Source organism: Oncorhynchus tshawytscha, linkage group LG19 (assembly GCF_018296145.1).
Source record: "Oncorhynchus tshawytscha isolate Ot180627B linkage group LG19, Otsh_v2.0, whole genome shotgun sequence".
Lineage (NCBI taxonomy): Eukaryota > Metazoa > Chordata > Actinopteri > Salmoniformes > Salmonidae > Oncorhynchus > Oncorhynchus tshawytscha.
In genome coordinates, this window is record NC_056447.1 from 28,468,945 (window position 1) to 28,489,939 (window position 20,995).

A 20,995-nucleotide genomic window follows, 5' to 3' on the forward strand; every position below is an offset into this window, starting at 1 on the left:
CACAAAAGTAACAGGTAAAGGTAGACCTACCATTTAGTTAGTGTTTTTACTGATAGCAATTTTGTTTATGAATTATTAAGTGATTAAAACAGTAACAGATTGACCCGAAAATCTGTTGCAGAATGATTGCAATTGAATTTGCCACAATGGGAAATCATAGTAGTCACCAACAAAATGTGGTTTTGTTTGAGGGCAGAGCTCATTAGAATAATACCAGTGTGTAGAATAATAACTAAACATGCATAAGAGAATATTATGTTTTTCGACCTTTTTTTTGTACCTATTCAGGATACATCACCATGAAGAGAATGACATTCAAAATTTTGCATTTCTGTATAGAACAGATCAAGTACCCATGATGTCATTCTGTTACCGGGTGTTGATCCACTTCACTTACTGTAGTTCAATAACCAAAAGAGAGATTTTCAAACTCATATCATAGCTGACACCCCATTCTTTCTGTAGATCTCTTTGAATCAGCAGGCAGGCCCAGGGAGGTAACATTGGTTTTATTTCCTGTCTGTCTGTGTTGCTCTCAGGGCACTGGGAAGGAGATCACATGGAAATATCATGTCTAAATGGAGATATTAAAGAATCCTGCTATGTGTCTGGAGAGGATGGGACTCTGTGCCCTGCCTCACAAGATGTGGAAGTTTTAAAGATATGCTCCGGAAACTTTGGCGACTACTAAGTCTTTTTTAAATCTCACACTTTGGGCTGAATGTGTCAATGTGTAGTTCATACATGCATAATCTATGAGCAGAATTACTGTTTTACCTCAATTAGCCACAGCTGGAAGCTGTGCCGTTTTCCTCCATGTGGGCCAGCCCCAAAGCAATTAAAGTTCTAGCCAATGAGCTTCAGCCCCTCGCCATTTGAGTGACAGCAGATGCACACACAGCAGAGCAAGACAGAGAGCAATGACGTGGTGCACGCATCTGCACATACAGTATGTGACACAGTACGCCATTTCCTGGGACCACTTTTGGCTCATGAGCGCTACTTTCGGAACTACTGACTTAAAAGTATACACAGGGGTAACACATTACAAAAAAACTAACTGTATTCCGTTATGTTACCAGCAGAAATATTGTAATCAGATTAGATGATTACTTATAAATTCAGAAAAGTATTTGACACCATTCTGTTTTCTCAATGACATTTAAATCAGAATTTTAAAAAGGCGCAAATTTAAGTTCCTCCTGAGCATGTCTGACCACAAGTTCCTATGATGACACAGCAAATACGTTTGATGGGTTACAGGAAAAGAGCAGGATTAGGCTTTTGTAGGCTACAGTCCAAGCTATGCCTTCCAATGGTGCGACTGCTGTAGGCATCCAAAGATTATCCAACTTGAATAAACGCTTGGAGGTAAGGATGACCGCAGTGGTATGGTCTACGAGCAATATGGATATCACTTATTATTGATATCTACAGTGCCTTTGGATTGTTACGTCACAGCCTTATTCAAAAATGTATTTAATTATTGTTTTTCTCATCAATCTACACACAATAACTTGTAACAACAAAGCAAAAACATGTTTTTAGACATGTATTACATTTTTCTTTAAATCACATTTAAATAAGTATTCAGACCTTTTACTCAGTACTTTGTTGAAGCACCTTTGGCAGCGATTACAGCATCCAATCTTCTTGGGTATGACGCTACAAGCTTGGCACACCTGTATTTGGGGAGTATCTCTGTCCTCTCTGCAGATCCTCTCAAGCTCAGACAGGTTTGATGGGGAGAGTTGCTGCATAGCTATTTTCAGGTGTCTCGATTGGGTTCAAGTCCGGGCTCTGGTTGGACCACTCAAGGACATTCTGAGACTTGTCCCGAAGCCACTCCTGCATTGTCTTGACTGTGTGTTTAGGGTCGTTGTCCAGTTGGAAGGTGAACCTTCACCCCAGTCTGAGGTCCTGAGCACTCTGGAGCAGGTTTTCTTCAAGGATCTCTCTGTACTTTGCGCCATTCATCTTTCCCTCGATCCTGACTAGTCTCCCAGTCCCTGCTGCTGAAAAACATCCCCACAGCATGATGCTGCCACCACCATGTTTCACTGAAGGGATGGTGCCAGGTTTCCTCCTGACATGATGCTTGACATTCAGGCCAAAGACCTTAATCTTAGTTTCATCAGACCAGAGAATTGTTTCTCATGGTCTAGAGTCCTTTAGCTGCCGTTTGGCAAACTTCAAGCGTGGCATCATGTACCTTTTACTGAGGAGTGGCTTCCGTCTGGCCATTCTACCATAAAGGCCTGATTGGTGGAGTGCTGCAGAGAAGGTTGTCCTTCTGGAAGGTTCTCCCATCTCCACAGAGGATCTCTGGAGCTCTATCAGTGAACATTGGGTTCTTGGCTCCCTGACCAAGGCCCTTCTCCCCTGATTGCTCAGTTTGGCCAGGTGACCAGCTCAAGGAAGAGTCTTGGTGGTTCAAAAACATATTCCATTTAAAAATGATGGAGGCCACTGTGTTCTTGGGTACCTTCAATGCTGCAGACATCTGTGCCTGGACACTGTCTCAGAGCTCTAAGGACAATTCCTTTGACCTCATTGCTTGGTTTTTGCTCTGACATGTACTGTCAACTGTGGGACCTTTATATAGACAGGTGGGTGTGCCTTTCCAAATCAAGTTGAAGAAACATCTTAAGGATGATCAGTGGAAACAGGATGCACCTGAGCTCAATTTCGTCTCATAGCAAAGCGTACTTATGTAAATAAGGTATGTCACTTTATTTTGTATTAATACATTTGCAAAAATGCCTAAACCTGTTTCATTATGGGGTATTGTGTGTAGATTGATAATACATTTTAGAATAAGGCTGTAATGTAACAAAATGTGGGAAAAGTTAAGAGGTCTTAATACTTTCTGAATGCACTGTATGTGTGTGGCATCAATATGCTTTGTGTTTGTGTGTTGGAGTGTCAGTGTAGTATGTCTGAGTGTGTGGTTCGAGTCCAGTGAGTGTACATCGAGCCTGTGCAAGACAGTAGGTGCAAAAAAAAATAATCCAAAAGTTACGTTAATGATTACAATTTTGGACAGGTAACTAGTAGAGAGAGGGCCGGGGAAATGTTTTCCTGTACACTCTGTAATACTCTTCCTCTGGCTTGTCCAGACCTCTGGAGCGTAACCTATCCTCAGCCTTGTTAGCTACAGTTTGAAGTATGGTGTGGCAGGCTCCTCTCAGCTCCACTCGTCTGGACAATGGAGGCCATCTGATAGTGTAGGCGAATCCCTGTCAGGGATCTTTCCCCTCACAGCTATGAGCTGGGCCTCACTGAGGCCGGTCAAGTTATTATAGGCCAAAGCTAGAAACAATTAACTGCCTGTCTGTCTACCATTCTGATGTAGCTAGTGGAAAGGGCAGGCTTGGTAGAGCACTGCTCCAATGGTCTCTGCGCTGATGGTGGTGGTGTCACGTACAACATTAATGGTACTGGCACTGTAATAAACTCCACCACTGCAAATACAGTAGATAAATCATTCTCATCAAAGTGTTGTCAATGTGCTTATGCCAGCTTTTCCAAATGTGTTTCTGTCCACAAGTACATCAGCAAGTAGTATTGAGTTTGTATTGATAAAGGCTTAGCATGTGAGCTAGCTGTACATTCTGTTATAACTCTTCCTAAGCACGACATTGGATAATGTACCTATGTACTTTGATAATTCTGCAGAGTGGATGGTTTACATATGTAAATGTTATATATAAAAGTAAGATGGATACAACTTAAAGCAGAACTAAGCTGCTTCTCATACTCTTTCCTGCCCTGATAATGTTAGATCTCGTTCTATAATGACATCTCAATACAGGCACTCGTTTGGAGAGACACAGATTATTAAGTAGAATACTATGTACCCTTACAGTAAGTTACAAAAGCCCTATGGCTTATCTATCCCCTCTCAGTATCCAAGATCCAATGAGACATGATGCTGTATGGCCTCGCTAACACATCCTCCTCTATTCTATACCATCATTCCATCTGTCTGGGTTCCTCAGTTCTAAGAACGGCTTCACATTGTGCGTCCCCCTATATATACCATTCAAACATAAGCCCTATACTATGAATTGTCAAATCTGCTCTTTTGATATTGTCATCTTTATGAATAACCCAATTGAGATATGCCATGTTTGTGATACTGTATGTCAATGGAATCTATATATGAAACATGCATAAAGATTGCATCTCAAGGAAAAGAATGATGCAGTTACCAACATGTCGCCATTAAACTCATTGGTCTCAGTTCATACTGTAGCCTAGTTAAACCTACACTGTAAAAAAAGTCAACTTAACCAATTGTTTAATCAGCTTTATTCTGATTGGACATCAAAAGGACAAGAATTTGAGATAATGTGTTAGTTTGTTTACTCAACGAACTCTGCTCTACGTGAGATGAATTTGATCAAGCTTGAGTAAAATTACTTATTCATGTTTGCTAAAATCCATGCCCATAATCATATTTCCCAGCATGCTCTATTGCAGGTAGATTTTTAGAATTGTTTGTTGCAATTCCTGTGTTTTTGCATGTACAGTGCCTCCAGAAAGTATTCACACCCCTTTTCCACATTTTGTTGTGTTACAGACTACATTTTAAATGGATTAAATTAACATTTTGTGTCACTTATATACACACACAATACCCCATGATGTCAGAGTGGAATTTTTTTTGTAGAAGTTTTTATTATTTTATGAATAAAACATTTAAAGCTGAAATGTATTCAACCCCTTTGGTTATCGAAACAAAAAAATAAGTTCAGGAGTGAAAATGTGTTAGCAAATCTCATAATAAGTTGCATGGACTCATTCCGTCTTTAATAATGGTGGTTAACAGGATTTGTTTTAGGAATGACTACTCCATCTCTCTACCCCACACATACAATTACCTATTATAAGGTCCATTAATCAAATAGTGAATTTCAAGCACAGATTCAAGACTAGGGAGGTATTTCAATGCCTCGCAATGAAGGGCACCGATTGGTAATAAAACAAAAAAGCAGATGCTGAATATCCTTTTGAACGTGGTGAAGTTATTAATTACACTTTGGATGGTGTATCAATACTCCGACACTACAGATACAGGCTGTCTATCTAACTCAGTTGCCAAAGAGGAAGGACACTGCTCAGGTATTTCACCATAAAGCCAATGGTGATTTTAAAACAGGAACAGAGTTTAGTGGTGGCGATTATGAAAAGAATTAGGATGAATCAACAACATTGTATGTAGTTACTCTACAATACTAACCTAAATGACAGGAAGTCTGTACAGAAAAAAATATATTCCAAAACATGCATCCTATTTCTTAGGGCGTGGACCCTTTTTTCTCCATTTCCGCTTGAATGACGTGCCCAAAGTAAACTGCTTGTTCCTCAGCCACTGAAGCAAGGATATGCATAACAATTTATTATATTTGCTACTATTGGAAAGAAAACACTTTGAAGTTTGTAGAAATGTTAAAATAATGTAGGAGAATATAACACAACAGATATGGTAGGAGAAAATAAGAAGAAAAAGCAAACAGAAATGTTTCTTTTTTTGAGGGGTGGCAGGGTAGCCTAGTGGTTAGAGCGTTGGACTAGTAACCGAAAGGTTTCATGTTCAAATCCCTGAGCTGACAAGGTACAAATCTGTCATTCTGCCCCTGAACAGGCAGTTAACCCACTCTTCCTAGGCTGTCATTGAAAACAAGAATTTGTTCTTAACTGACTTGCCTAGTTAAAAAATTAAAGACCATTCTCTTTTAATGGCCAGTATAAGGGCATACTGTAAATTAGCTCCCAGGATGCAATTCTTGTGGCTTCCACTGGGTGTCAGCAGTCTGTTCAAGGTTTCAGGTTTGTAACTTCCAAAACGAATAAGATATATCAGTTGTAGTACGGGGACACAGTCTTGGAAATTCGTGTTTCTGAGCGTTATGAAGACAGGACGCAGCTGCTAAAATCGGTTTCCTATTGAACATACTTCTTTCCTTAAGAAATATTATAGTTTGTTTACATTTTAGGGTATCTGAGGAGTAAATAGAAATTTATTTTGACTTGTTGAAAGAAAGTTTAGGAGTAGATTTTCTGATTACTTTCTCTGCATGTTGAACGAGTGGATTACTCAAATCGATGGCGCCAATTAAACTGACTTTTCGGGATATAAAGAAGGATTTTATCTAACAAAACAACACTGTGTTATTGCTGGTACCACTTTGGATGACAAATCAGAGGAAGATTTTCAAAAAGTAAGTGAATATTTAATTGCTATTTGAATATAAGAAACCTGTGCCGGTGGAAAAATATTTTGATGTGGGGCTCCGTCCTCAAACAATCGCATGGCATGCTTTCGCTGTAATAGCTACTGTAAATCGGACAGAGCAGTTAGATTACCAAGAAGTTAACCTTTCAACCAATATAAGACACACACACACACTAGTCCAACGCTCTAACCACTAGGCTACCCTGCCGCCCCAAGACACCCCAAGATACATACATATATATATATATATATATATATATTTAAATGCCTAATATCCATCATTTTAATGATTATTTATTTGAATTGTGAGCCCTCCAGTTTCACCGGAAGTTGTCCCGCTAGCGGGACGCCTAATAGATTCACTTTTTGTCCTGAATACAAAACGTTATCACTGAGCACCACTCTTCATATTTTCAAGCACGGTGGTGGCTGCATCATGTTATGGGTATGCTTGTCATCGGCAAGGACTAGTGAGGTTTTTTTTAAATAAAAGAAACAGAATACAGCTATAAGCACAGGCAATGCGTCCTCCGTAACACGACCCAGCCAAGCCGCACTGCTTCTTGTCACAATGCCAGCTTAACCCGGAAGCCAGCCGCACCAATGTGTTGGAGGAACACCATACACCTGGATTTGCTAGAGCGTGATGGGACAAGGAAATCCAGGCCGACCAAATTGCTTAATTCGAAACTAATGAACCATATATGGTTAAAATCATCCATTTAAAGCCAGTGGGGAATACAATGCCTTAGCAATGGCACAACCAAAACATTTTCAGAAAACAAAAACACATAACCTATCACCTACACATTTAAGAATGGAAGCCTTTTCTGTTCACATAGTTTGGGATGTTGCTTTTATTACGATGTATATGCCGTCTATAGTTTTGTTCATATTTGGGAACGCATTGATAGCAAAGAAACCCCTCTTGACTTCAACCTATTGTGCAATGGTGCATGGAAATGGAATGTTAGTTTTGTGATGATTGCATCCAAAACATTTGCTCATCCAGGGATGTGAGATGCCAATTGGCAGAAAAATTAAAGGACATCAAGGACAACTAAAATCATAACAGCAATGCCAACTGTGTATGTCGGGCACTATTACATGTATGTAGGCATTTATTTGAATGAGAGTGTATATGCATGTGTACAAACACCTGCACGGCATCAGCCTCAGGCAAACCAGCATTAGCTTTAAAAACACTGCCTCTGTGTCATTCAAACATACTTTTTATTATGTTTTATCTTAGAAGGATGGCCAATCTCCAGCACAGCAACTCCACTCCCACTCGTCTCCATTTCCACATCCCAACCCTCAGCTTCCTTCAGCCCGTCTCACCTATCTCTGCTGGCCACCATCTTCGGATTTCTACGCAACATATATCTTTCAACTATGCTGTGATGTTTAACGTACAATTTCAATCTATGTAATTGAATAGAATCCACAGATTGCGAGTTGAAGATAAATACTTTTACTAAGAGTATTAGTAATTGACTGACCCGGTCTCTCCAGATCTCCTAACAGTACTATTTCTAGGGACAATTTTAGATCAATGCTATGCATTTTCAGCAATTCCTGAACCTGAGACCAGAAACAGGCTTCCTGAGGGCAATAACAAAATAAATGGTTGATTTGATTCTCTATCCTCACAACAAAATCTGCAGAGCTTCGATGATTTTATGCCCCAAATATTCAACATTTTGTTGGTGGCAAGAATTCTATATAATAATTTTAGCTGAAAAGCACAAAGTCTTGAATCTTACGTTGTTTTTTATATCAACTCATACACCCTGTATCATGGAATTGGTACATCAAACATCAAAAACTATTTTGCAATCTGTATGGCAGAGTTGTCAACGTCCTGGTCCTCAAATGAAACTGGTATACTTTCCTATTTAGGCTATTGTATTCCTCTGCCAGTTTTGATCTAATTTATTTATAAAGCCCTTCTTACATCAGCTGATATCTCAAAGTGCTGTACAGAAATGCAGCCTAAAGCCCCAAACAGCACGCAATGCAGGTGTAGAAGCACGGTGGCTAGGAAAAACTCCCTAGAAATGCCAGAACCTAGGAAGAAACCTAGAGAGGAACCAGGCTATGAGGGGTGGCCAGTCCTCTTCTGGCTGTGCCTGGTGGAGATTATAACAGAACATGGCCAAGATGTTCAAATGTTCATAGATGACCAGCAGGGTCAAATAATAATAATAATCACAGTGATTGTCGAGAGTGCAACAGGTCAGCACCTCAGGAGTAAATGTCAGTTGGCTTTTCATAGCTGATCATTCAGAGTATCTCTACCGCTCCTGCTGTCTCTAGAGAGTTGAAAACAGCAGGTCTGGGACAGGTAGCACATCCGGTGAACAGGTCAGGGTTCCATAGCCGCAGGCAGAACAGTTGAAACAGGAGCAGCAGCACGGCCAGGTGGACTGGGGACAGCAAGGAGTCATCAGGCCAGGTAGTCCTGAGGCATGGTCCTAGGGCTCAGGTCCTCCGAAAGAGAGGGAGAATTAGAGAGAACATACTTAAATTCACACAGGACACCGGATAAGACCAGAAATACTCAAGATAAAACAGACTGACCCTAGCCCCCCGACACACAAACTACTGCAGCATAAGTACTGGAGGCTGAGACAGGAGGGGTCAGGAGACACTGTGGCGCCTTCCGACGATACCCCCGGACAGGGCCAAACAGGCAGGATATAACTTGTTATGGCTGCAATCCCGATATCGGGATAAGTGTCCTAAACAAACGCTGAATAGCATAGCGCTACATACAATAAATATTACTATAAATATTTATATTCATGAAATCACAAGTGCAATATAGGAAACACAGTTTAGCCTTTTGTTAATCCACCTGTCGTGTCAGATTTTGAAATTATGCTTTACAGCGAAAGCAATCCAAGCGTTTGTGTAAGTTTATCGATCGCACGATGAAACATTAAGTACACTTAGCATCAGGTAGCTCGGTCACGAAAATCAGAAAAGCAATCAAATTAATAATTTACCTTTGATCTTCGGATGTTTTCACTCACGAGACTCCCAGTTACACAACAAATGTTCCTTTTGTTTCATAAAGATTATTTTTAGATCCAAAATAACGTGACAAACAAACGGAGGTATGTTCAGAAATCCACAGGAAAGAGCGGTCACGACAACACAGATAAATTCCAAATAGTTTCCATAATGTCCACAGAAACATGTCAAACATTTTTTATAATCAATCTTCAGGTTGTTTTTAAAATATATAATCGATAATATATCAACCGCAAATGTCTTTTACAGTAGGAGAGGGAAAAGCAATACCTATCCAAACTCTGTTGCGCAAGGAAAACTCATGTGACCACTTGATGCGTTGTTATTGTTCTGGCTCATTTTTCAAAATAAAAGCCTGAAACTGTCTAAAGACTGACACCTTGAGGAAGCGATAGGAAAAGGAATCTGGTTCATATCCCTTTAAATGGAGCAAAGGGAGGCTATGGAACATGGAGTTTTCAAAATAGAAGCCACTTCCTGCTTTGATTTTCCTCAGTGTTTCGCCTGCAATATCAGTTCTGTTATACTCACAGACAATATTTTGACAGTTTTGGAAACTTTAGTGCTTTCTATCCAATACTACTAATAATATGCATATAGTAGCAACTGAGACTGAGGAGCTGGCCGTTTACAATGGGCACCTTTTCGTCCAAGCTACTCAATACTGCCCCTGCAGCCAAGAAAATATAATCCCACCCACTTTGCCAAAGCACAGCACCCACACCGCTAGAGGGATATCTTCAACCACCAACCTACCATCCTGAGACAAGGGCGAGTATAGCCCACAAAGATTTCCGCCACGGCACAACCCAAGGGGGGTTGCCAACCCAGACAGGAAGATCACATCAGTGACTCAACCCACTCAAGTGACACACCTCTCCTAGGGACGGCATGGAAGAGCACCAGTAAGCCAGTGACTCAGCCCCTGTAATAGGGTTAGGCAGAGACCGCAAGGGCGGTTCATTGCTCCAGTGCATTTTCCGTTCACCTTCACACTCCTGGGCCAGACTACACTCAATCATAGGACCTAATGAAGAGATGTTTCTTCAATAAAGACAAAGTTTGAGACCGAGTCTGTCTCTCACATGGGTAGGCAGACCATTCCATAGAAATGGAGCTCTATAGGAAAAAGCCATGCCTTCAGCTGTTTGCTTAGAAATTCTAGGGACCGTTAGGATGCCTGTGGCTTGTGACTGTAGCGTACGTGTAGGTATCTACGGCAGGACCAAATCGGAAAGATAGGTAGGAGCAAGCCCTTGTAATGCTTTGTAGGTTAGCAGTAAAACCTTGAAATAAGCCCTTGCCTTAACAGGAAGCCAGTGTATAGAGGCTAGCACTGAAGCAATATGATCACATTTTTTGGTTCTAGTCAAGATTCTAGCAGCCGTGTTTAGCACTAACTGAAGTTTATTTAGTGCTTTATCCAGGTAGCTGGAAAGTAGAGCATTGCAGTAGTGTAACCTAGAAGTGAAAAAAGCATGAATGAATTTTTCTGCATCGTTGTTGTACAGAAAATGTCTGATTTCTGCAATGTTACGTGGATGGATAAAAGCTGTCCTTGAAACAGTCTTGATATGTTTGTCAAAAGAGAGATCAGGGTCCAGAGTAACGTAGAGGTCCTTCAGTTTTATTTAGGACGACTGTACAACCATCAAGATTCATTGTCAGATTCAACAGAATATCTCTCTATTTCTTGGGACCTAGAACAAGCATCTCTGTTTTGTCCGAGTAGAACATTTGCAGCAATCCACTTCCTTATGTCTGAAACACAGGCTTCCAGCGAGGGAAATTTTGGGGCTTCACCATGTTTCATCGAAATGTACAGCTCTGTGTCATCCTCATAGCAGTGAAAGTTAACATTATATTTCCGAATGACATAACCAAGAGGTAAAATATATATATATTATATATGTCTTCAGGAAGGCAGTGAGTTGCTGCGCAACAGCTTTTTCAATTTTTTTTGAGAGGAATGGAAGATTCGATATAGGCAGATAGTTTTTTAAAAATATTTTCTGGGTCAAGGTTTGGCTTTTTCAAGAGAGGCTTTATTACTGCCACTTTTAGTGAGTTTGGTACACATCTGGTGGATAGAAAGCCATTTTATTATGTTCAACATAGGAGGGCCAAGCACAGGAAGCAGCTCTTCCAGTAGTTTAGTTGGAATAGGGTCCAGTATGCAGTTTGAAGGTTTAGAGGCCATGATTATTTTCATCATTGTGTCAAGAGATATAGTACTAAAACACTTGTGTGACTCCTTTTGATCCTAGGTCCTGGCAGAGATGTGCAGACTCAGGACAACTGAGCTTTGGAGGAATACGCAGATTTAAAGAGGAGTCCGTAATTTGCTTTCTAATGATCATGATCTTTTCCTCAAAGAAGTTCATGAATTTATCACTGCTGAAGTGAAAGCTATCCTCTCTTGGGGAATGCTGCTTTTTAGGTCTTGTTTTAATAATATAGAAATCAGACCTTCCTGCTGAGTACCTGACAGACTACCATTTCTATAGGAGTAGTTAAAACAATCTAACAATGGAGCTTTTAGTATATCAAAAAAGGCTTGAAATACCTCTACCAGTATGCTGTCAAAACCTGGGGCTTTTGCAGACTGAAAGGATTTAATAGACTCAAAAAGTTTGTCCTTTTGTAATTTTGCCTTTGTGCTGATCATTCTGGACATTTGTTAATTTTTTATACTATTTGGAAAGAATTCCTTACCATAATCTTCATTCAGTGGGAGAGGATGGGATGGAAAAGAGAACATCTGCCTAAATTAATTAGCTTCCTCTTTTAAAATCAAATTCGGGGAATCATAGATGACTCTTCAGTAACGAGTTTCTGCATCTTTTTGTTAGCATTCCTGTATTGCAGATTCAGGAAGAACTTTGTGAATTTTTCTCCATATTCCATCCAGTTTGCTTTATTTTTGTAATAGATTATATTAGATCATTCTTGAATAAGTTCCTCAAGTTATTTTTGTTTTTCCTCTAACTTATTTTGTATCTCTGTAGTATCGTTTTTATTGCTATCTACCTGTACTATTAGTTCATGAATTTCCCCCGTTAGTCTTGTGTCTTTAGCCAGAAACTGCTTTTTTATTATTGGTGAATATAGAATTGAATAACCTCTGATGGTAAATTTAAAGGTATCCCAAACAATGAGGGTATTTGCTGAACCTATATTATACTGGAAAAATTCAGTTCTAAATGATTTTGTTCTATTTAAAAATAAGGTGTCCTCCAGTAAACTTTGATTAAATGTCCAATATCCCCGTCCATGTGGAAAATCTATGAGTTAGGTCTTAAACTAGGTATTTTATCCTTGCGAAGAACTTATAAGATTGGCTCATCAGGTATAATTTCCCAAAACCAATCTGTACTTCCTGCTAAAAAGTCCCTCCTGTCTCTAAAAACGCTCTCTCTGTGAAATGCAGAGTGTGTAATCTTCCAATAGAGCAAGATCAGCCTCCCATCATCAGACTTTTATTGTATTTCAACAGTGGTTTTACTTTCACTAATTACTGTATTTTATATGGGCTATTATTGTAACAAATGCTCTGTTGTGGTCAAATTATATATAGCCTGTCAAGATATGTTGCATGAATTCACAATGGAAATAAAATTACATTAAAAAATGATTGTATTTTACTCTCACAATTTCACACATTTTCATCATATTTTCCCCATTCTACGCTTGACAAGCAGTTCCCTTATTCCACCACTTGAATCGGAGTGTACGCATGGTCATGGCTGCCTGTAAATTTATGCGCACACTGAAGCAAATGTTCATATTTATAAATCTCACTGCGTGGCAAAGATCCCACGCATGGTTTACACAGATTTGGGCTCACTCATGATTGATAATTGAGGCCCCTGGTGTGCAAAGCTCTTAGACTTACCGGAAAAGACTCACACCTGTAATCACTGCCAAATGTGCTTCTACAAAGTATTTACAAATGGGGTGTGAATACTTATGTACAGGAGATATTTCTGTATTTCATTTGCAATAAATTTACTACAAGTTTTCACTTTGTCATTATGGGGTATTGTGTGTAGATGGTGAGGAAAAAAATTGATTTAGTCCATTTTGAATTCCATTTAACATAACAAAATCTGGAATATGTTGAGGGTTATGAATACTTTCTGAAGGCGCTTGATTAATCTTATGCTACACAAACATGAATAATATACACTACAGTTCAAAAGTTTGGGGTCACTTAGAAATGTCCTTGTTTTTGAAAGAAATGCACATTTCTTGGTCCATTAAAATAACATCATATTGATCAGAAATAGTGTAGACATTGTTAATGTTGTAAATTACTATTGTCGCTGGAAGCAGCATTTAAAAAAAATGGAATATCTACGTATCTACAGAGGACCATTATCAGCAGCCATCACTCCTGTGTTCCAATGGCACGTTGTGTTAGCTAATTCAAGTTTATCATTTTAAAAGGCTAATTGATCATTAGAAAACCCTTTTGCATACATGTTAGCACAGCTGAATGTATAGAAGCAATAAAACTGGCCTTTAGACTAGTTGAGTATCTGGGAGCATCAGCATTTGTGGGTTCGATTACAGGCTCAAAATGGCCAGAAACAAAGACCTTTCTCCTGAGACTCGTCAATCTATTCTTGTTCTGAGAAAAGAAGGCTATTTCATGCAAGAAATTGGCAAGAAACTGACGATCTTGTACAATGCTGTGTACTACTCCCTTCACAGAACAGCGCGAAACCAGAATAGAAAGCGGAGTGGGAGGCCCCGGTGCACAACTGAGCAAGAGGACAAGTACATTAGTGTCTAGTTTGAGAAACAGATGCCTCAAGTCCTCAACTGGCAGTTTCATTAAATAGTACCCGCGGAAGGAAGTCAACGTAATTCCGCTACCCAAGAGTGGTAAAGCTGCCTTAACTGGTTCTAACAGCAGACCTATAAGTTTGCTGCCAGCTCTTAGCAAACTGCTGGGAAGAATTGTGTTTGACCAAATACAATGCTATTTCTCTGTAAACAAATTAACAACGGACTTTCAGCATACTTATAGAGAAGGGCACTCAACATGTACTGCACTGGCACAAATGACTGATGATTGGTTGAAAGAAATTGATAATAAGAAGATTGTGGGAGCTGTACTGTTAAGTTTCAGTGCAGCCTTTGATATTATTGACCATAACCTGTTTTTGAAAAAACTTAAGCTCTGAATCCATGATATGACAATCTATCTAATAGAACTCAAAGGGTTTTCTTTACTGAAACCGTCTCTAATGTCAAGCATGTAAAGTGTGGTGTACCACAGGGCATTTATTTTGACTATTTTTTTTATTTATTTTTATTTTACCTTTAACTAGGCAAGTAAGTTAAGAACAAATTCTTATTTTCAATAACGGCCCAGGAACAGTGGGTTAACTGCCCTTTTCAGGGGCAGAACAACAGATGTTTCCCTTGTCAGCTTGGGGATTCGATCGAAGTCCAACGCTCTAACCACTAGGCTACCTGCCGCTGGCATTAAACAAATCATGTGTGTCCATGTATGCTGATGATTCAACCATATACGCATCAGCAACCACAGCTAAGGAAGTCACTGAAACCCTTAACAAAGAGTTGCAGTTTGTTTTGGAATGGGTGCCCAGTAATAAACTTGTCCTGAACATCTCTAAAACTAAGAGCATTGTATTTGGTCTAAATCATTCCTTAAGTGCTAGACCTCAGCTGAATCTGGTAATGAATGGTGTGGCTGTTGGAGACTAAATTACTTGACATTACCTTAGATTGTAAATTGTCATGGTCACAACATATAGATTCAATGGTTTCAAAGATGGGGACATGTCTAGCAGAGATGCTCTGCTTTTTAGACAGCACACTCCAAAAAGCAAGTTCTGTAGGCTCTAGTTTTGTCTAATCTTGATTATTGTCCAGTCATGTGGTTCAGTGCGGCAAGGAAATACCTAGTTTAGCTGCAGCTGGCCCAGAACAGAGCAGCACGTTTGGCTCTTAATTGTAATCATAGGGCTGATATATATATACTATGCATGCCAGTCTCTCTAGGCTAAGAGTTGAGGAGAGACTGACTACATCACTTCTTCTTTTTATAAGAAACATTAACGTGTTGAAAATCCCAAATTGTTTTTCTAGTCAACTTACACACAGCTCTGACACACACTTATCCCACCAGACATGCCACCAGGGGTCTTTTCATAGTCCCCAAATCCAGAACAAATTCAAGAAAACGTACAGTGTTATATAGAGCCCTTATTGCACGGAACTTCCTTCCATCTCATATTGCGCAAATAAACAGCAAACTTGGTTTCAAAAAACAGATAAAGCAACACCTCACGGCAGAATGCCTCTCCCCTATTTGACCTAGATAGTTTGTGTGTATACATTGATATCTAGGCTACGTGTGCCTTTTTAAAAATGTATGTAGTTCTGTTCTTGTCTAATGATGCTCTGTATTATGTCATTCTTTATTATGATTGATCTTTTGTGTGGACCCCAGGAAGAGTAGCTGCTGCTTTTGCAACAGCTAATGGGGATCCTAATAAAATACCAAATGGTAGATATAAATTCTCAAATTGAGTTGAATGGACATACATTCTCAAGTTGAGAATGTATGTTGGTTCAGCTACAGTATATGCCCAAATGTTGAGCAAACTCTCAACCCTATTGCAGCTGTTTGGCATACAATTGTTTGTTGAATCAAAAAATGTATATATTTAAGTGTAGTTCAACTTGACCATTTTCAGTTCTGTCCTATTTCTCAACTATATAACATGCAACTAAATACAGAGGTGTTTGTCCACATTAAAATATCTATAAAACGTCTAGATGTTTCCATGCCCTAGAATGAATGTATTGTTTTAACAGTAGGTGGTTGTGTGTGTGGTCGAGATAATGAATTGTCACTATATATGCTAAAATAATAAGTATTGCATTTGATTTGAAGTCTGTGTCAGTGTTTATTAATCGTGAACTCATTAAGGCAATTAGGAGCCTAAGTAAGCAGCTACAGCCAAATGCTGAGCTCCAAATATTGAGACACTTATGATTCAAAGAGGTGTGAGGCTATGCGCTAAGTTGCTGCCAGTGTTATTGGACTTTGACAACACATAACAGCACTAGGTGCATGCTTCCTACATGGATTATAGTGGGTGTTTTCAAGGGATTGAGCCTGAATTGTGTGGCATTTAAGTCTGGGCTTGTTGTGGAAGGGAGGAATTCCGTCAGATGACTAGAGAATTGGGTTACATTTAGCCCAGAATCAGTGGCAGATAAATATTTAGCCTATGCAGCTAAAGGAATGCTAATGGTGTCTACATGTTATGTTTCCACCCTGGTGTATTGTTTTCAGATAGAGCTGTGAATTATCTTAATCTGACTCGTTCCCCTGTTCCTAGTGGTAAAGATTTGACAGCTGTTTATTCTCTTGGCACCAGGTCTCACAGGCACCACTCTCACTGAACTGGGTGAATAAGAATAGATTATGCTAATAATGACAAAGATAATATATCACACAGACCAATAATGCCTTCCAGATCATCACAAGAACAAAAGGAAAACCATCATTAGATGATCATTCAACACATTCATGATTTATGGTAACAGCTGACTTTTTAAACATTTTTTGTAACCTTTTTGTCGTTTACTGCTGCTGCTCAAACTTCAATTCATATTCCAAAATTACTGTATGCTCTAGCACCTCAAACATTCACAGGAACAGAGAGGGATTTTGAATAAGGGTGTTTATTTAATCTAAATCAGCTCAAAGGCAGTATTATCATTTGCAACACGTGATAAGATCTCTTACAATATAGTAACAGTTCACTGGCTGGATATAGCATGAGTCACAAATAGCTCGATAGCTGCTGAACGTTCTCTAGCTACACATCAGTATATCTCACAAATTAGTCCCTTCCCCTGTTATCATGCCTTAAACGCCTAGACTACTCTGAAGCCAAAACATGATGAAAATGACAGAGATGGTGTGTCAATGCATTCTTCAGGAAATAATACCTATCTTAGTTTGGGCGGCAGGGTAGCCTAGTGGTTAGAACGTTGGACTAGTAACCAGAATGTTGCAAGTTCAAACCCCCAAGCAGACAAGGTACAAATCTGTCATTCTGCCCCTGAATAGGCACTTAACCCACTGTTCCTAGGCTGTCATTGAAAATAAGGATTTGTTCTTAACTGACTTGACTAGTTAAATAAAGGTAAAATAGATAAATAATTTTACTGCTTCAGTCTACAAGCGATAGTCAGTAGACTAAAGAAGTAAAGATAATGCTATCTTGTTGGAAGGATAAGGATTACGATCGCAACGTTCTCCAAATGGATTGTCTTCGTAAATGAAGTGCTGTTGATAGTAAGCCTAATAAATTAAGGAAATACAGTATGAGCATGTTGATCATATCTGTGTCATTATTAAAAAAATTAAAAAAGCAAAGTAGGCTAACTGACAGATGGTCTGCGTGTGTGATTGTTGTACACAACATTCCTGCAACCACATTCACCAAAGACTAGATACTGTACACCCTTGAGTGTCTGTCCCAGACCCTATTCTTGCTCTCAGAATATTACTTAGCTGTCACTGAAGGGACCTAATGTCACCAGCACCAAAACAGATCAAATTATCTATTAAGGCCTATCTCTATGTGCTTAAATTGCACTAACCGTGGTACATATTTTCACGTGTGCTACTCCATGTCCCTGGAATCCATTCAGTGATTTTGTGTGGACATACTGAGTGTACAAAACAATTAGAACATCTTCCTAATATTGAATATTGAGATGCATCTCGCCTTTTTCCCTCAGAACAGGGCATAAATCCATGTTGACTGGATGTCCTTTGAGTGGTAGACCATTGTTGATACACACGGGAAACTGTTGAGCGTGAACAACCCAGCAGTGTTGCAGTTCTTGATACAAACCGGTGCACCTGGCACCTACTACCATACCCCGTTCAAAGGCACTTGAAAGTTTTGTCTTGCCCATGGCACATACACAATCAATGTCTCAAGGCTTAAAAATCCATCTTTAGCCTCTCTTCTCCCCTTCATCTACAGTGATTGAAGTGGGTTTAACAAGTGACATCAATAAGGGATCATAGCTTTCACCTGGATTCACCTGGTCATTCTGTCATGGAAAGGAGATGTTCTTAATGTTTTCGTACACTTGGCGTAGACCGTGACGTACACTTCAGGGGTAGGCTACTTTCAGTGTGTTTTAAAGCGAATTGCTGTATATTTTGGGAACATTACAATTGGCCAGTTTGTGCATTTGATGGTTGTGGATTGAGTGCTGAAACATGAAGTAAGACCATATAATAAAACATTGATCAGTCTTTCTAACCGGGGCTCATTCCATCAGACATGTTGTCCTCCCTTCTGAGCAGTGATCAGACCCCAGCTTCCTCCCACAGCTGCTGCAGAGAGCCTTCAGGAAGTACTCCTGTCCTCTGCTGGGTTAGCTCCATCCAACCAATGTCAAGACTGGGCTCTTCTCCCATAACTTATCCATTACTTTTACTGCTTACGGAACGTCTTCCTCTATGACCGCTCTTTATTCCTCCCTAGGAAGTTAAAGAATTATAAATCCTTACAGTTTTATGGATTTATCTTTGAGATGATGACATAGGTTGGCTTCCACAATGTACAACATGGGCAGGCAATCCTCAGGTCTTTTGCAGATGTGAGGACAGTTTGTTCCTTTCTACAGTAAGTGCTTCACTGTGCAGAGGAGGAGTCAGTGTCCTAAATTTAATGACTCACTGATTCTGAAGAATAAAATAACCACCCCTGTAAAGTATATCTTATTTCAACTAATATGTCTACCCCCCTCATGTTCTTTCAAGGTTGTTGACATAGTACTTTATCGTGTGTTTATTTGTTTGTTTATCTAGTGGTGGCACTATGCATATTTATTAGATGATAGAAAACATTGCACTCCCCTGTGCCCAAGCAAAATGTATGTACTGTACAACTTCAGAAATTAGTAGCAGTAATTTTGAGATTACACTATGGATACTGTTTAGCATGTATATTTATAGGATGTTAACCTATAACTACCCACAAGGGGAGAAAAGAGTCTGTGATGACCCTTTTTGCTATTTATCATATTTTGGGAATACAGAATATGAGTTAAATCTGTTTTGTTACACACTGTAAGATAGACACACTATTTCACAATTAACCAGCAATTCTGTCTCCTAAAGCATTATAAAACACTAATCCTGAACACTGTTGCAACTGTATTTTGTTTAAGTATTTAGTGCATTATCTCCAAAACTCTTGACCTAATATTCTATGGCAGTATGGCAATTTCTGACATTTTGTCAATCATACTGAATTGTGCGTAGGGGCTGCTTGCATTTATTACCTGTATATCTCATACAGTACATTGATTTGAATATGCATTGCTAGTGCATTCTCATCAATGAGGCCTACAGTTCACTTGCTCTGAGACCCTTGCATCTGCCAATGAGGAAGGAAGGCGGCCTGTTTGTCTGCATGTGTGTCTGGTGCTGTGCGTTCAGCAGTCTCTAAGCTCATTACAGTAATCAGGTTAAAGAGAAGGGTTCAGGGGAGCACTTGGCCTCAGGCATTCTTCCTGCAGCCTACAGTATGAGCTTGCCCCTGTGGTGAGGGGAGTTCCTATCCCAGACCCAGTGGAGAGCCTGTCCTACTACAGTATGGCCCTGTCCCACTCCTAATGATCAGCTCAAACAGCCTTGGTGCGTGCAGCATGTACACTGCTATTCAACAGCACCCATGCTGTCTTAATGACTTCCTTAATTGTAAGGGCCCTCAGAGTCAGACATTCCCACGCAAGTGTCGAAGGAACCTGCAAGTAAGCATTTCGTTGGACAGTTCATACCATGTGTATCCTTTACATACGGCTAATAAAACTTGTAAGTGTTTGATTGTTTTCCAACAGTCCCCACACGCAGTGGCTGAGTGACACATTTGGTAAATACCAAATATTATCCTCTGTAATTACATCCTCTTGCACAGATTAACCATTGATCATTTTAAAGCCAAGCTTTGAGCTTACCTAATGATGTTACCACTTGTGCTGTTGGGAAATGTTAATGTAATATGTGTAATTATGTTATTTTGTTTTTGTAACAAGATAAAAAGTAATTACATTTCCATTTTATGTTACCCTGTCATCCAAGAATGAAGATAAACCACACACTGCTTTGATTGATCACTGGGTGTATGTTTTGAGACAATACATGCTAGTATTCCTGGTTCATGCATTAGCAATCTGGTTATGGGGATAATCTTTTAGTAGGCTACAGCAGCAGAATGTGCGCTACTGAGAATCCATGATTCAGCAGTATTATATTTTCAGTCGTGCATATTGCCTTCCTTTTTCTTACTGAGTCTTTGTTTCTTTCCAGCTGTAAAACCTGCTGAAATCCTTGGGCATTTTATGCTTCAGCAATAAGGTAAGCTTTGGTCTTTTCTCTCTCTGATCAAGGGATAATAATAATCAAATGAGTTTGAAGTTTAAATTAAAAGCTCACAAAATAAGAAATAAAGTTACTCTTCTAGTCTCCAGTCACAATCTTTCACTTGAAATGTGTGTAGGCAGCGATTAGCAAGAGAAACTTCAATGACCATTGATTGCCTTTGTCAATCTTCGCTTGGGCCTGGTGCTGTGAATGGCTAACTGCAGAGCAAAGGCCCAAGTGCTGTCAAAAAGGTGATGTTTTTTTCCCTGTGT

At 39.5% G+C, this 20,995-nt stretch overlaps 1 protein-coding gene across 1 annotated transcript in view; it reads left to right on the plus strand.

Moving 5' to 3' along the window:
• tln2b (talin 2b) overlaps positions 1-20,995 on the plus strand; it is a 143,244-nt gene that overhangs the window by 23,436 nt on the left and 98,813 nt on the right. The window contains exon 2 of the mRNA XM_024379468.2: positions 20,670-20,717. The gene's annotated coding sequence lies outside the window, so the exon portion shown is untranslated. The remainder of the gene's footprint in view (positions 1-20,669; positions 20,718-20,995) is intronic.